The following is a 16,172-nucleotide window of genomic DNA, read 5'->3' on the forward strand; positions in this document are numbered from 1 at the left end:
GGGGAACCAGAGCATTTGCGACATTGTCCCACGGTTTGGTCTGTAGATGTGCCGCTCTCCTGTGCAGGGAACACCTTCTTATCTTGAATCACACTTAAGCCATGTTAAGGTGCAACACAAGTGCAAGCCAGTGTTTACAGGGAACATGAAGTGAAGGAAGGAAAAAGAAAGTGCTTTATTTACTTTGAGAGTGCATTACACAGATGTCTTTCTCCCTCACGCAGCTCATTTGCTCTTTTCCTCCTGGCAAGGTAGGAGTCAGGGTCCCGTGGCTCCTCGTGGCTCCTTTGGCCTTGTGGAGAACCTTAGCTGCTACAACTAACCTCCCTGTGGCAGCTGTGACTGGCTCTGAGGTGATTTAATCTTCCATCTTCACATTTCTTCTCTTCCCTCCTGCAGCAGTAGCTGCTCCAGCTATTCCCTTGGAATACATGTTTCTTCCTTTGCCTGGGCCCGTAGATGTGCCCTGTTGGGCTAGGAGTTATCCTGCGTACAGGAATTATTCCCAAACAACTCTTTTTTTTCATTGACACATAAAATTGTGCCCCCCAATGCTTTCTTTGGTGGCGACAATTTCCTACGGTGAGCAATTTATCTTTCACTTGGATCTTTGATTCTCTATTAGTCTAAACAGTAAAATGCAAAATCTGAGGCAGAGATGAAGGGCAGAGGGGATGGCTAGGAAGGAGGGCATTAGTGATAGGTGAACTACTGCAGAAAGGCAGAGAGTTGCTGCACTGGAATGGGAAGGGGAGAAGCTTCTCCTCATATCATCTGCATCAGCAAATGACCCAGCCAGCATCTAATACCAGCAGTTTAACTGCTAACCCATGGATTCAGCATATGACAATGCAGTACTCCTAAGAAGGCATTTACTCCAAAGTAAAGGGGAAGGAAGCCTTTGGTACAATTGCTTCCAGCAGCAGGTGACCAACAGCCTTGCAGACACCATGGGCCATTGTTTCCTAGCTGAGTAGATTACAGAGTAGATGGAGTTTGTCTGACGGAAAGTTTACACCTGGGAGAGCTCGGACTAATGGGATGCTCTGCCTGGAACACATTTTAATATTTTTCATAGCATTCATTTCTTTATTTGCTGGTGTCTCGACAGTGCTTGGAAGCCCCAGTCCTGGGCCTGTGCTATTCAAAAAGAGAACATAAAGGGAATCCCTGCTAGTCACAGAGTTTACAATGCCATTCCAATCAAAACATGAACTTTCAGCGTCTTCCCAATTACTGCAACAGCTAAAACCAAGCTTTTCTTCAAAAGGGAGCTTTCAGTAAATTTTCCAAAATGGAATTATAGTGAGAGACACTTGATTTTCTCAGCTCCTGAGAAAATGTTACCACAGTTCTACACCTCACCCTTTTCTCTCCAAACTTTTCTATTCCACAGTTTTCTCATGGCACTTTTCACCTCCTCATTTCTCAGCGTGTAGATGAGTGGGTTCAGCATGGGCGTGATGATACTGAAAAACACAGCTAACCTCTTGTCCTCCGAGAGACTGCTGGATGGGCGTAAGTAGGTGAATGTGCATGGCCCAAAGAAGAGAATCACCACAGTAATGTGGGACCCACAGGTGGAGAGGGCTTTGTACCGCGCTTCGGACGTTTGCCTTCTCAAGGAAAACAAAATGACAATGTAGGATGTGAGCAGGATGATGAAAGAGACCAAACAAATCATTCCACCATTGGCAACAACAATGATGCCTGCAACATAGGTGTCGGTACAGGCCAGTTGTAGTAGGGGATTGACTTCACAGAAGTAGTGGTCAATTTTGTTGGGGCCGCAAAAAGGGAGGCTAACGGTTATGAGGGTCTGCACCAGGGAGTGCACAAAGCCCCCCACCCATGAACCCATCACCATCCAGCCACACACACGCCTGGTCATGAGGGTGGTGTAGTGCAGGGGTCTGCATATGGCAAAGTAGCGATCATAGGCCATCACTGTGAGGATGAAGATCTCAGCGCCGCCGGAGATATGAAACCCAAATAGCTGTGCCATGCAACCCCCAAAGGAAATGGTTTTCTTCTCAACAAGGAAGTCAGCAATCATTTTGGGAGCTGTGACAGAAGAGAAGCAAGTATCTGCAATGGACAGGTGGCAGAGAAAGAAATACATGGGGGAGTTCAGACGTTGACTGCTAACTACAGTGACAACGATGAGCAGATTTCCTGCCACAGTAACAATATAGAAGAACAAAAACACCACAAAACATATTTTTTGCACCCCTTGGTTCTTTGAAAGGCCCAGAAGAATGAATTCCTTCACACTGCTTGCATTCTCCATGTTGATCAGTTGGGTGCCAATATGCAATATACAGCTTATACACCTGGGAAAATAAAGACAGACACATGATTCATCAGCATTTTTTCATTATTAATGATGAGTTCTATATCAGAAGTGGATACAAACCAAGAAAGATATAGCATTAGTATTAAGCTTATGATGTGTTTAGTTTCTGTCATGTATTTTTTTTTAGCGGCTATTTAATTCTCCACAGTACAAAACTTGTGCCATGGCTTTGGTGGCACAGAGATAGGTGCACTTTGTGATATGTTCCTTAATCCTGGTCCTCCAGGATTTTGAAGGACTGGCTCCATGGCTGGTAGCCTTCCATGCACTAAGGACAAGGCCAGAGTGTTCACCTTGGGCACTACAAGGCAGATAATGCAGCATGTTTGCCCTCAGGGTAGACAAAGTCCCTGACAGCAATCTTTGTAAAATGGGTGTCTTTAAGAATACCTGGAAATATTGCTCAGAATGATGATTTGTTTTATAAGTACCCACTTATAGGGAAAATGTAACCACATGCAGAGAAAAGAACTCTCTTGTGTATATACATTTTGAAACGTAAATATGAAATGTCACAGGCTGAAAAATGAGTTCTGGGAAGGTTATCTATCATGGAGGAGAAAAAATTGCACATATGACTTAATGCAGCATTTCACATTGTTCTAAATCTCAGCATTGTTTCTGTCAGAGGAAGGAAGAATGAAAGACTCTTGTGAGATCTTCTGTCCCAGCACTGTACTGATTTTACCTAGTGTGATTTTTGATACGCTCTGCATGATGCTTTCAAGGGTTAACTTAGCTTAATGAAGCTAATCTAACTAAACTCCTTCAACAGCCAGTATAAGTCTCTCTATAGGCTGATTCAGAATGACTGAATTAGGGTCCTTTGCAGAACCCTTTTTTCCTCCACTCACTATGAGGAGCTTAAGCAAATTAGCACCACCAGGTTAGAATGACCTTTAGAGAATAATCCCTTTTGGTGCCTGAAAGTAGCTCAGAGCTTTTTGTAATGCCATCCACCTGTTTTAGGTTATGGCTGAGCTCCTTGTCCCTAGGCATTTCTACATCCATACAGTTTCTCATTCGAGACAAGGTCACATTCCAGCATAAACATGGGACTTCTTTGGTTCACCCCGTATTCCAGCTACAACCCATCGAGCATTACGTGTCACTAATAAATGAGTAGCCTACATCTTTAGAAAGAGTGTAACGTCTCTAGCTTGCCTTTATGCACCCAGACCACCAGAATTCCCTTGGTCAAAGAAGTCTGGGAACCACCAGATGAAACTCTTCACAGAGAGTTTAAGGTCAGCCAAAAGCAGGCACTCTTTTAATAAAAATATCCACTGTATGGGCTTCCTTCTAGGATCAAAACATTCCCCATCAGCTGGTGTTAAAATGCACCATTTTAAGTCCTGCAGAATTACATCACAACCAGGTCTTCTCATTTGTCTTGGTGATCTGTGAGCAAATCTGTGGAATGATTCAGTTAAGCCAAGTTATCTACCAACTACTTCAATCTGCAGCATAATCAGAAATTCTCGTGCAGGCACGAAGTGATCAAGCATCCACAGGAAACACTGAAACTGAGAAAAGCCAAGATTACTTTCAAACCCACAAAGTGAAGCCGAGAGAGGAGGTGGGGAAAGGTAGGGACTTTTCCTATGCTTGCAGTTGTACTTACACTAGATGAAAGTTTTTCAAGCAGAAGGGTAAAATTTACATGGATGGTTCCCCTTCAGATATTTCTACAAGGAAAAGGATCAGTAAGAACAACGGGAGGTCAGTTTCTCCCTCGTCTTACCAGGTCGTGATCCTTTCTACCCCTCTTCCTTCTACTGAGCAACGACGTAGACTTCTCAACAAAATAAATGACAGGGATGAAATGAGCACACCTTTATGGCTGTGCAGTACCCAGTCGAAAAGAAATAGCTGGGCTCCATCCAAGCCAGAGCAGGACTGGAAGCATACCACAGCAATCGCAGGGCCATATTAAGGCAGTCAGAAAGGAGTGACCAAGAGAGAAATGGTCAGGGGAAACTATGTGCCTGAATACCAGCAGATGGCAAATTCCTGAGCTAAAAACAAGGTGTGTATCTACAAAAGGACCGATTCACAATTCAGACAGCTCGGTTATGTACCTTGCTTGATAAGGTCCTTTCCATCACCACCAAACTGCATTTAACAAACTCTCTCATCTGTCTGATCTCATCTCATCGCCTTAAGTCATGTAGGCACCTGTACCTAAGCTAGGCATATTACACCTGACCAGTCTACTTGTAGATGTGATGAATCATGTGCTGCAGGTACCGGTTTCTCACTGTTGACTTTAAGAGGGTTACTAGAATGACTAATTCAGTAGAGGATTGCCACCAGTTATGGCTTATCTCTTCAAGTGCCTTTGCAGGGGTAGACCTGAGCTATATGACATAATGCAATCAGCTGCAAAATAAAATGAATCTCATGTGTACTCTTAACATCTCAAAAAGGGTGAGAAATTGCACCATCTCCTTACTGCATGCATTCTTCCCTAAAATCTCAGGTGGTTATGGGAAACAAAAGAATAATATCGAAGCAATTGAATCTGTGGCTGTAGAACTAGCTCTGTATATGATTCTAGCCAAAGATAACTAGAGACAGTTGATAACTTCAGTGGAAGTTCCTTTCTGTATTTTCACATTTGTGCAAGAAGAAAGGAAAGGGAAGAGCAAAGCAAAGCAAAGCAAAGCAAAGCAAAGCAAAGCGCATCAAAGCGAGAAACCAGAGAAGCTGTAAAACTTACCTCGCCTGTGTTTAGAGATCTAATTTTTTGTGTAAGGGCTGTACAACTTTATCTCCTCAACTTCTGTCTTCCCTGGTATGAATGTGTTAGAGCACAGCACTTTTAAAGAACATAGAATGGCTTCTGAAAACCTTCCAAAACTTGCTTAGGAGGTGGCTGTTAGTGTATAATCCAATCCCATCTAATTTATTACTTGCTTTCGTGTGTCACAAGTGTATCTTGATGTTTCCTGCCTGTGTGAGAAGTGGTTTAATAGGCTGTGTGGATGATGTGACCTGGGTGTGCTGAATGATGCTTTCATACCCCAGCAGCTGCAAAAAGGGCTGAGAAGAAAACCGTTTAAGTACCAATCTTTAACCCTCTCCCAGGAAATCTTCCACCTGAAGGGCTCTTGGGGCTGGAGGAGGGAGGGGTGGAGGCTTGGTGAAGGGAAGGCGTGAAAGAAAGGGGCAAAGGAGGAGAATGAGTTCTGTCTTGACTGAAAAGTTTAAGTAAATATATTTTAAAGAAACAGTTGTCAGTCAGTGCTTTTATAATGATATCACAAAGGCATTTCAGGGTTTCTCCATAAGAAATAACAGTCAAAGGAGTAGCTGAGTATTCAACTGGACAAGCATATGCATGGACCTATCCAGCTAACGCTTCTCGGAGTTCTTCCTTACTCCAAGCTGATAGTTGTATGGATTTCCCATGTGTAAAGGGCCATTAGGTCCACTGCTCTGGCTTCCTAGCATTGTGAATGCTAAAACAGTCCGTTTGTAATCTAGATATTTTCTCTCCTTTTTTCACTTCTGTGTATTCCAAAACACATGTAAAAGAGAAATCTTCATTAAAGGAAAAAAAGAAAGAAACCTCAAGCTGTAGGAAGAGTCACCATCCTCCAGGGATGGTAAAGAATTCCTATCGCAGGAGTCTTCTAAGGACAGGTTGGGCTCATTTCTCTCACGAGTGGTTACGATGAAGTTTTGATAGGGACAGAAGATGTCCTGGGTGACCTCTTGATGACCCTCCAAGTCCTATCTCACCAGAAATTTCATCACTGGAAATCCAGTGAATAAAGCCTCTGTGCAAGAATTTGCATGTTTTAACAGAGGTCAGTGAATTACCAAGTCAGTCAAAAAAATCCTTCATTTACGCATTGGGAAACTGAGGGAGGAAGTCACCTATTTAATGCCGATGGAAGCCAGCGAATTTAACCCTGACTTAGTCACTCTAGGCTCTTCTGCGCAAAAAAATGAATGTCTCTGGAGGCAGATGCATCTGATCTACCTCAGAACTGATTTTAGGATGCGATTAGGTCTGAAATAGACATCTAGCTTTTAAACAAAATAACTGAGGGCGGACAAATCTCACTGTCATGATGGGCCCCATCTTTCTTAACCTGAGCAGCTGCAGTCAAAGGTGAACCTATGAAATGAAACCAACGAAGGAGGACAGCAGAGAGGTCTCATGGTTTCTAGTGAAATCTCTGCTAAAGCAGTATTGTAATCAACCATTAAAGGGCTTCTCCAAACCTTGTTTACTGGCATGAAATGGCTTCAGGAATACTGTTACCCCATAGAATTAAAACAAACAAAAAAGAAAAGTTTTGACCCCTGTTAGTTCTTTGAATGTTCTGGTGCAGACATTTTCCCTTCTTTCTCTGCCCTCAACTTAATTTCAAAAAATCAGATTTAGATCCATTCCTTTTAAATCCAGCCCTTCACTTGCTCACAAACTGTTTAGTGTTAATTAGCTCCACGCACCAGCCAACCCAGAAAGAGTAATGGAGAAACAAAGGAGGGAAGGATTGAGGGCAGGAGCCAAAAATAAAAAATAAAAAATAGAAAGTCAGGAGAGCTGGATGGAGAGGCAGAGAAATGCCCTTTCAGCCCTGCAGCAGCAGGCAAGTGCCAGTGCCAGGAAGAGAGGTGACCCTCCCAGCAGCTACTGGGAAGACAGTGAGATAAGGTGCTGTGGCTGGGAGCTGAAAGCTTTCTCAGAAGCACTAGGGTGAGAGGCCTTGCATGGCACTGCATAAGGGGAGCGAGGCATCCCCAGTGTGGGGCGAGACGGTGGTGGGGAAGAGATTTGGCACAGGGACAGGAGGGTGGCTGATGGCTCAGCAGGAGCTGTGTGCTGCAGTCACATAGGGAAGGGAAAAGCTCCTTACAAGCACCTTTCTCTCCACTGCCTGTACAGGCAGCCTAGGGCAACTAACTCATCTGGAGATGGCCATCTTGGGCGAAAGCTGGGAGAGATGAGTTGAGATGTCCTCTGGGGACAGCGATGGAGAGGCTCAGGGTGTAGGTGAGGAATTGGTGCTCTTCTCTACACACACAGAAGCACCACGCATCACTCCAGGACCCCTGTGTGTTGACCAGAGCAGCCGTGGCACCAGCTGAATGGTCCCCTAGGTGTTCAGGCCTGAAGGATGTTTCTATACAAGCCCAAAATAGCCAGGATGAAACTCATCCCTGCTGAGAGTGGCCTCCCAGGAGCTGCCAGAATGCACTGGAGTCCTGCAGGCTTGGCCTCAAGTCAAAGTGAGGGAAAAGACTCCCTGTAAGGTTCAGGGTCCCAAAGACATGCCCAGCATCCTGGGTCACTCTTCCTCCCCGCGCTCTGCATGCTCTGCATAGCCATGCTCTGTGCACCATGTCCCCTTCCCCAAGGGGGACCACGTAATGAGAAGAGGCCCTGGCAGGGTGTGCAGACAAGGATCGCTCTCACCCAGCTCCCTGGTCCCCAGCACAGCCCTGCTCGGAAGGGGCACATCACCAGCTGAGCTGCTCCCACTGCAGTGGAGATGCCCTGGCTCTGCTGGGGTCTGAGCACTGCTGCCCACCTCCCCTCAGTCCCCTCTGCAGGCTGCCCCACCCTCCCACACCTCCTCGCCAGCAGGGATTTATACAGCAGTCTCTGCAGCAGTGTCTCTGGGCACTTGGCTTCCTTCTCCGCACGTTGCTTTCTCTGCAAACGCTTGTCAGAAGGTGACTTTCCCAGAGCCATGGAGCCGGTGGTGACGGTTGCTCCTGAAGAGGAAGTAAACGACCGGGTTGGTGCTGCTGTCCCAGAGAGATGAGCCAGAGACCATCAAAAATGGGAATTTACCAATGTTTGGCATGCAACAGCACAAGGGCTTCATCCACTGGTTCTAATCCCATTCCCGGCATGAACATGTTGCCTCAGAGATTACATCTTGTGTAATACAGAGGGCTGCAAATGAGCTTTTCTCTGCAAGAGATTCTTGTCTCACAGAATCTCATCCATCAGCCTTATGGAGACTGCATCTTTACTGCTCACTTGTCCTTCTTTCCTTTCCTTCCCTTCCTTCCTTTCCTTTACCCCTTCTTTCTGAGGTGTTTCCTGGGGAAAGATGGAGATCTCGAGAGGCTGCACACACACTACATGTGCCGCAGGCCCTGCTCACCCCCCCAGCACAGCAACGCCATGGGAGAAGTGGGAAAGGCAACAAGACAGGAAACAAGGGCAGGCAAAGGAGAGCACCACCTTCCCTGGAAGGGGCTGCTCTGCAGAGCGAGGGGGACGTGCCCAGGCTGGGGGAGAGAAGACAAAGACCTCTGAGTGAGGGCTGCACACTTCTGTGGGAGGGAAAGAGGGAACACTTCTTCGCTGCTTCAAATTTGACAAGGACACAGCGTCAGAAAAAGACGTGATCTGGGGGCAGGTTCAAAACACAGCTCTGGGGACTTTCTCATACAGTCAGTCCCTGCCCGTGGAAATCACAGCCGTGGGGTGCTGAGGGTGCCGGATGTGTGCGAGAGGCCCAGACCCTGCCTGCCGAGCTCAAGGGAGAAAGACCCTGGGACATTTTCTTCACCGGGGTGTGTGCACAGCCAAGGGGGTGCAGAGCCTGGCAGACCACAAGAGACGGCCTGCAAGACCCCCAGCCGTGCTGCTGCGGCCAGGCCTGCCTGCAGTGAGCCAGCCCAGCCGCTCACCTGCTCTTTACACCAGCAAAGGGGGGCTGCAGCGGAGAACCCCGTGCCGGGGCAGCAGGGTGGGCACAGGGAGCAGCTCTCGCAGCAGACGCTGCTGCCTATTCCCGAGGGAGGTGACCGCTGACCAAATGCTGACCCAGCTGCATTTCTGCTTCCTGCTGGCAGGGTTCCCCTCTAGTTCTTGCTCAGCCTTGCACTTCAGCACAGGGACAGCAGGAAGAGGCAATCCCCCTCTGGTGGTCCACCACCACCACGTGTTGGCATTGCCGCTTTCACCCTGCCTGAAAACTTGCTTCCCCGAGTTGGCCAAAGCTCCACCAGAGCCTTCCTGTGAGTGTGGCTCACTTCTCCTGAGCGAGAGAGCCCCAAGAAGACCACAAGGGCTTGTTTGCTGGCAGAAGAAAGCCAAAGTTTATTGGGCGAGGACCAGGACCGTGGCGGAGGTTGCAAAGGGGAATACAGGCAGTGCTTGGGGACCAAGTCCAGCAGAGCAGCACTATGCCAGGCTTGTGGCCCTGTCCCCACACCCAGCTTTGGTCACCTCCCTGGTGGCAAGAGGGCCACCAGCCATGGCGTGGGGCTCTCCGTCTCCTCCCGGGCTGCCTTGGAGATCAGCATCTCCACTCCTGCCTTGCCAGCAGGGATCTACACAGTGGTCTCCACAGCAGTGTCGCCGGGGCCTTGGCTGCCCTCCTCACATGTTGCTTCTCTGCAAACACTCGCCGGAAGGCCACTTTCACAGAGCCCTGAAACCGGCGCTGACGGCATCTCCCGACAAGGAAGTAAATGACAGGATTGATGCTACTGTTCAGAGACGCCAGCAAGAAAGACAGATTTTCAGGAAATAATTCTTTTGAATAAGCAACACTGAGTATTATTTCTACACTGTAAGGAAACCCAAAGGCAAAGAAGAAGAGGCTGTTGAGTAAGATCGCAACAAAAAGTCTTCCAGGGTGACGCCTCTGTGAGCCATATTGAAGTCTGATGAGCAGGATCAGGTTGGAAAGGAACAGGAAGAAAGAGAAAATGAAGGAATTCACAATGCCTAGTTGTAGAAATATATGTCAACAGTTCATATTAAAGGGGGAATAACAACCCAGAAAAAACAAGCAAACAAAAAGTCCGGAAAGAAACCAGATTACCCCACACACAATTCCGGACAAGCACTTTGGGCGACGGCATCGATGCGAGACTGGGAATAAAACAGACAAACACCTCTCCATGCTCATTGCTGCCAGGAGATACATGCTGGTAAAGTACCACAAGAGAAACAGATCCATCAGGAGATATTTGGAAAAGATATAGTTATATAATGGAGAACAAGAGATTTCTATAACCATGTCTAGCGGTAATATAACAAGAAGAAAGAGGAGCAAAGAGAAGTCGGTGATGGCCAGGTTCAGAATGTAGATGGTGAAGGGGCTCTTCTTCATGTGAAAGCCCAGGAACCACACAACCATCCCGTTCCCCACTAGCCCACACAGAGACACTCAAAATTATCACCGCTCTGTAATCTCTTATGCACTGAGATTCTGCAGTCCTCTGAGAGTTTGTGTATCCTGTGGCCGTGTAGCTCAGAGAAAGGGCTGTTGTGTTGGTGTCCACCATGGTGAAGCCCCTGCTGTCAGTGTCGTCTTGTCCCTCTCCCCTCTCCCGCCACCTCCTAGGAGAGACAAGGAAGGAGAGAGGAGATCAGGGGCATCAGCACTCCCAGCACTCGCCTTCCCTCCCCACTGCCCCACACCAAGCCCCGGGCTGGGGCAGGAAGGACCACCTCAATGAGTGATTGGGAAAGGCCTGGAGAGAGACTGTCCTGGGGCAGCCGGGAGAGGTGGAGACAGGCTGGAGGTTCGGGGCAAGAGACATCTGGGAGAAAAAGAGAGACAGAGAGCGGTGGGGATGGGGTGGAATCGCTGCAAACAGGGGATGTCAAAAAGGAGGGGTCCTGGAGAGTCCCAAGAGCAATGGAGAGCTGCTCCCACAAGATCCACCTAAGTCCACAGCCTCCTCCGGGCACAGAGAGCCCATGTGTAAACATGCAGAGCTCCCTGAGCTGCTTAGCCATGAGCTTGCAAATTGACACCAGCCTCATCTAGCTGTCACCACGGCTCACTTTGGCCTGCACTGAAAAGGGAAAGCTGCTTTTTCCTCTGCTGGAAGCAGGTAGAGCAGCAGGACTGAGTACATGGCAGAGAGGGGCTTGCCATGAGCACAGCTGGATTCCTGCCTGCTGCAGGATGTCTTGCAGTGTGGGACAGCACTTTTAAACCTTCTGCTGCCTTGCAGGAGAGAGGGAAAAGAAGGGCTTGGTATTACAGAGCTCCGCCTTTGTCCATTGCCTGTGCTACATGGAAACATCACCTGGTAGATGCCTTGTGTTGTCTGCACATCACTGCTCCAGGGGCAAGCAGAGTGACCAGACTTCCCTCAATTAAGCTCCTTGGCTTGGAGGTAAGCCACTAGAATGGTGTGCCTTTACAGTTCCCTCCGCACCAGCAGAGTGACTTTGGAAAGCAGTGATTTCTAAAACGAAGCACCACATGCATTTCCCACGTGCAGTCTTTGTTCTCTTGCCTAGTCAATGATAGGAAGTGCCAGGACCACGCAGACTTTGCCTGAGTGCCAGGCAAAGGTCAGCAGTCCATCTGCTCCAGCAGATTCCTGCAGTGCACTGGTATGCGGGATCTTAGCAAATTGCAGTCAGCTCCTGCAGGAGAGTAACTTGGCCCTGCCTGGGGGGAACTCAGGGGAGCCAGCTGGCAGGCAGCAGCGCAGGAACCCCATGGCGCTGCCTGCTGCCTGCAGGGACACCGCGATGGATAGCACCAATCAAAGGGGAATCTGGACAGCCAAGGGAAAAATGTGGTGGACTTTGTGTGAGTAGCAAACATGTACCGAGGCTGCAGGGGAGTTTTGCTAGGGAAGATGGAAGAAGGGATCTGAATGCATGGAGACAGATGCCACTTGCTCCCTGGAGGAGCCTGGGAGGAAGTCTCATGTGCAGAGGCAGAGAGGCCAGGCGGGCAGCGTGCCCCACCTCTTCCTTGGTCAGATTGCTTGTGCCTGGCTGTGGCTTCACTGGATCAGAGCAGCAGCCTAAGAGAGCCCTGGAGTGATGGCCCACTGGGCAGGTGCCGGGTCGCTGGATGCAGCACAACCCGTTGAGACAAACCTCCCTGCGGCATGTAGAGCCACAGCTTCCTTCCTGGGCCCAGGAGTCTCTCCAGCACATGCTTGGCTCTCTCCGCTTTTTCCCTGGAGCCTCTCCCAGATTTCTGAGTGGCTGATGCTGCTCACTGGTGGCCCTTACTGCTGAGAGGCTGCACTGTAAGCATGACAGGTTTCTTGCAGGCCAGCAGGTGGAAATGCCCTCCCTTGCTCCCACCGGGCAGTGAAGATGGACTCCAGAGCAAGGAAACCCTCTTGGCAGCAGCACCAGCAGCAGGGCTTGTTTTCTCTGGCCGTGCCAAGTCTCTGCTACAGCCAGCAACTTGGAAGAGACGGTCAGCAAGGCAGGGCCAGATGTGGAGGAAGCTGTCATGGCATACTCACTTCCAGAGCATCAGAAGCAGGAAAAGAGAAATTATTTTGCAGAGACATGGCTTGGAACCCTTCTCTCTGCAGGACCTGTGCTGAGCCACAAATAGAGGTGCTGAGAACTTCCTCTTGGTGTGGGACAATTTCATTCTGGGGCAGTGGTGGATGCCTTCTGCGGAGGAGGCAAGTGCTTTTGAAGGCCCTCCAGCAAGAGGATTCATCTGTTGCTCGTTCCGAAGGGGAAGGAAACACACAGCCACACCAGAGAGTCCATACTTGTCAGTTCCCAGCACACTCTCCTCCCTAAGATGCAGGTGCAAATCCCAGGCTAAGAGGTTTCTGAACCTCTTGAAGCCACAGAGGGCTGCACTGATGCTCCCGTCGTCTGGGGCAAGTGCACTGCATTGGGTAGCGCTGCCCTGCCAGGGAGTGCTGGGCAAGCACCTAGGCAAGCAGCAGCCCCACTCGGAGCACTACCATTCGACACCAGTGCTAGCAGCAAGGAGAGAGAGCAGGAGGGAGGGCTTTTCAAGTGAAAGGGTAGAAGAGGTGGAGGAGCAGGAGCGCCTGGGCAGCAGCCCTCTCTGAGGAGACACAGAGAGTCAAATGTAAAACCAGATCAGCAAAGGCTGTGTCCCTTGAGGGATGCTCACAGTTTTACAGCTCGGGTGGTTGTTTCCTTCGTAAGTGCTTAGCTGCCTTGGAGTTTCTCCAAAGTCTGGGGTAAAGTGTGTGTGGCGCCTTCAGCTGTTCGCTCTCGGCTCTTCCTGCTGCATCGCACAGCACTGCACTGCACAAAGGGGAAGGGCAGGAGCGCTCTCTCCTCCTGATTTTCTTGCCTGCTCTTTGCTTGATTTCTGTTTGCAGTGGGCAGAAGCAGGAAAAGAAAGACGATGCTCCCATGGCCGCTTGCTCTGCAATGGACGTCTGCCAATGGCCATCTGCCAGGGCAGCTTTTGGATCTGCGCTCAGAAGGGCAGGCTGTGACCAGCCTCCGGCAGCTCTCCGTTGGGAAGAAGGCCCATTACCGCTGCCGATCCAAGCAAGCCTGGCAAGGGAGTTTCCATTGCCCCAAGCCGATTTCTTGTGTTACAATGCCAGACGCGAGCCTTTAAAGCAGTGCAATGAACACGCTGCTCGCATCTGTGGCGAAGGCGCTGAGCCTCGGCGGGGGCGAGCAAGAGAGCGCTGGGGAAGAGCAGCGCCCTGGGCTGGAGCGCCGTGGCTGCGGGGCGCGCTAGCACAGGCTGCGGCCGGGCGAGGCGGGCCGGGGCAGCGGCGGGGCAGAGCGCGGGCGCTGGGCGGCGAGGTGTCGGGGCGCGGGGCCGCTGCGCGGAGCCGAGAGCGCGACAGGCGCGGCAGGGGCGAGGGTGCGGGGGCAGCCGGCGCCGTGGGCGCTGCAGCCCCGGGCAGGCTCGCAGCCTCGGCGGGGCTCGGGGGCGCTTCCCGCCGCGAGGGCGGCTCCCGGCGCAGAGCGCGGCTGCCGGCGGCGCTGGGGGTCGCGGCGGGTGGCGGCGGGTGGGGGCCGGGCGGGCGCTGCGGGCGGGGTTGGGCGCCGGGGGAGCCGGGGGCTGGCGCGGCTCGGCGCGGCTCGACTCGGCTCGGCTCGGCTGAGCTCGGCGCGGCTCGGCTTGGCCGCCCGGGCGGAGAGCTGTGCCGGGAGAGCCGTGCCCGGCGGCGGAGCGGCTGCCGGGGGCGCTGGCGGGCCGAGAAGGGGGGCCGGGGCCGAGGCGAGAGGCCGAGAGAGCGCGAGCGCCGCTTGCCGCCGAGCGGGCGGAGGAGAGCTGCTGGGGGGGGGCGGCGGGCAGCAGGCAGCGCTGCGGGCTGAGACGTGCCCGGCGCGGGGCGCCCCGAGCACAGCAAAGTGCCGCTGCCTGGGGAAGAGTTTTCCTCCCCGACGCTTGCTGCAGGTTTGTTTTCCTTCTCTGAGAACCCCTGGGGGCGCGAGCAGGTCCGAAGAAGAATGACCTCTGCGCTGCCTTGCAACGTTGCCTAATAGACAACGGCATAGGCAGTAGCCCAGGCGACGCCAGAAAAACCGCCTGTCACCGTTTGGGCAAAGATGGTCGAGTTTTCCGTTGCTTTCTTTTGAGAGAGGCACTGAGATTACTTGGAAGACGTCCAGATGTGTGTAGGTCAAAGGCACTGACAACCATTGGTCTCCTAAAAATGCCAGGCACGAGACTTTCAGGCAATGCACATGCGAAGGGAAGGCCGAACACATTATCTCAACAGATCATGTATGTATACGCAGTAGGTATGGAACACCAACAGCAACAAACAGCCAATAAGAAAGCTTAAAAGGATTTATAAGAGCTTTATTGGTATAGCCTCGCTATATTTGGATATATATACAAACAGATGTCTTTCTATTATAACTACAGGCTCTCTTCACTGAATTGTGCACTGAGGACTAAACAGCAAATAATGAAAAAGAATGGCAGAGTAGAAGCACGTTTCCTGTTACTGAGCACGGGAGAAGTTTTCAATTTCTTCCTTCATTTCCTAAAAAAAGATTTAAAAAAAGATAAAAAAGGAATAATAATTGCCAACTAAACACAGGCAAACTTGCTATAAGCTGGAATAGAAATGTAAAATCCTGTAGCTAGCTGCTTTGTATGAAACAAAAGTCTGTGTAGATGCCTTCCAGGTGGAAGTCAGCAACTCGTATGTAACACGGACTGCTAAGCAGGAAAGAGAGGAATAGCGAATAAGCAGGATATCCACTGTGCACAAGGAAGAAGTGCAGAACAGTGACAGGAAGTGCTGTGTAACCAAAGTACCTCTATCAACTGCATTTTGTCATCGTCTTGCCGATGGCGGTAAACACACTGGCTGAGCACCAGGTGTAGTTTTTCGAGGTGGCGGATGTTGCAATCCTTTGTTGCGTCGCCAACGACCTTCAGCAGTTGCTGAAGAAAAAAGGGAGACAGTACAAGTTTGCGTTAGCACGAGATCATTTGAATAGGCTCTCGATGTGTTCAGACACAAAAGAAAATGGTCCCACACAACTCGCATCCTCCTTCCTTGTATGGCTAAATAAAAAAGGAGTGAAACGTCCAAGAACAGACTAAATATCGCAGCAGATTTCCATGGAGGAAATGAGCTGCTGTGTCCGACTTGCGAGAAAAAGCAAGGCTCCAGTTTCAGCTAGCATTGTGCTGCTCCTCAGGCTATCAATCACCTCCACGATCCTAACTGCAAGTGAACTTCTCTGAGAGCAGCAGGAACTGCCATGGCCCGTTTTGTAGTAAAGGACGGCGGCTGCCACAACAAAGGCCCTCTTGCCTTGGATGAGCTTCTGTGGCTGCAATGCAGGTGTACTGCGAAATGCATCTTTTGAAGAGAGGCCACAGAGCCTCCAGAAAGAGGGCTGCCAGCTGGCAGTGGGAGCCTCCTGAGGTGCTTCTGTCTCCCCGTTAGCTGAATGTTGCCCATGCCTGCAGCTCTGCTGGCAGAACGGATAGCTCAAGGGTCGTCAGCAGAGCGGGAAGCAAAGGTGGATCAGTGAGCTCCAACCTACCCTGAGAGAGATGCTGGTTTCCTTCTCAGCAGGGGGTGAGCATTTCCTCCTCTTCTCTGCTAGGCTCTCTGAGGGCGATGCGTTCCTCCT

This window comes from Apteryx mantelli, chromosome 4 (assembly GCF_036417845.1).
Source record: "Apteryx mantelli isolate bAptMan1 chromosome 4, bAptMan1.hap1, whole genome shotgun sequence".
NCBI classification, from domain to species: domain Eukaryota; kingdom Metazoa; phylum Chordata; class Aves; order Apterygiformes; family Apterygidae; genus Apteryx; species Apteryx mantelli.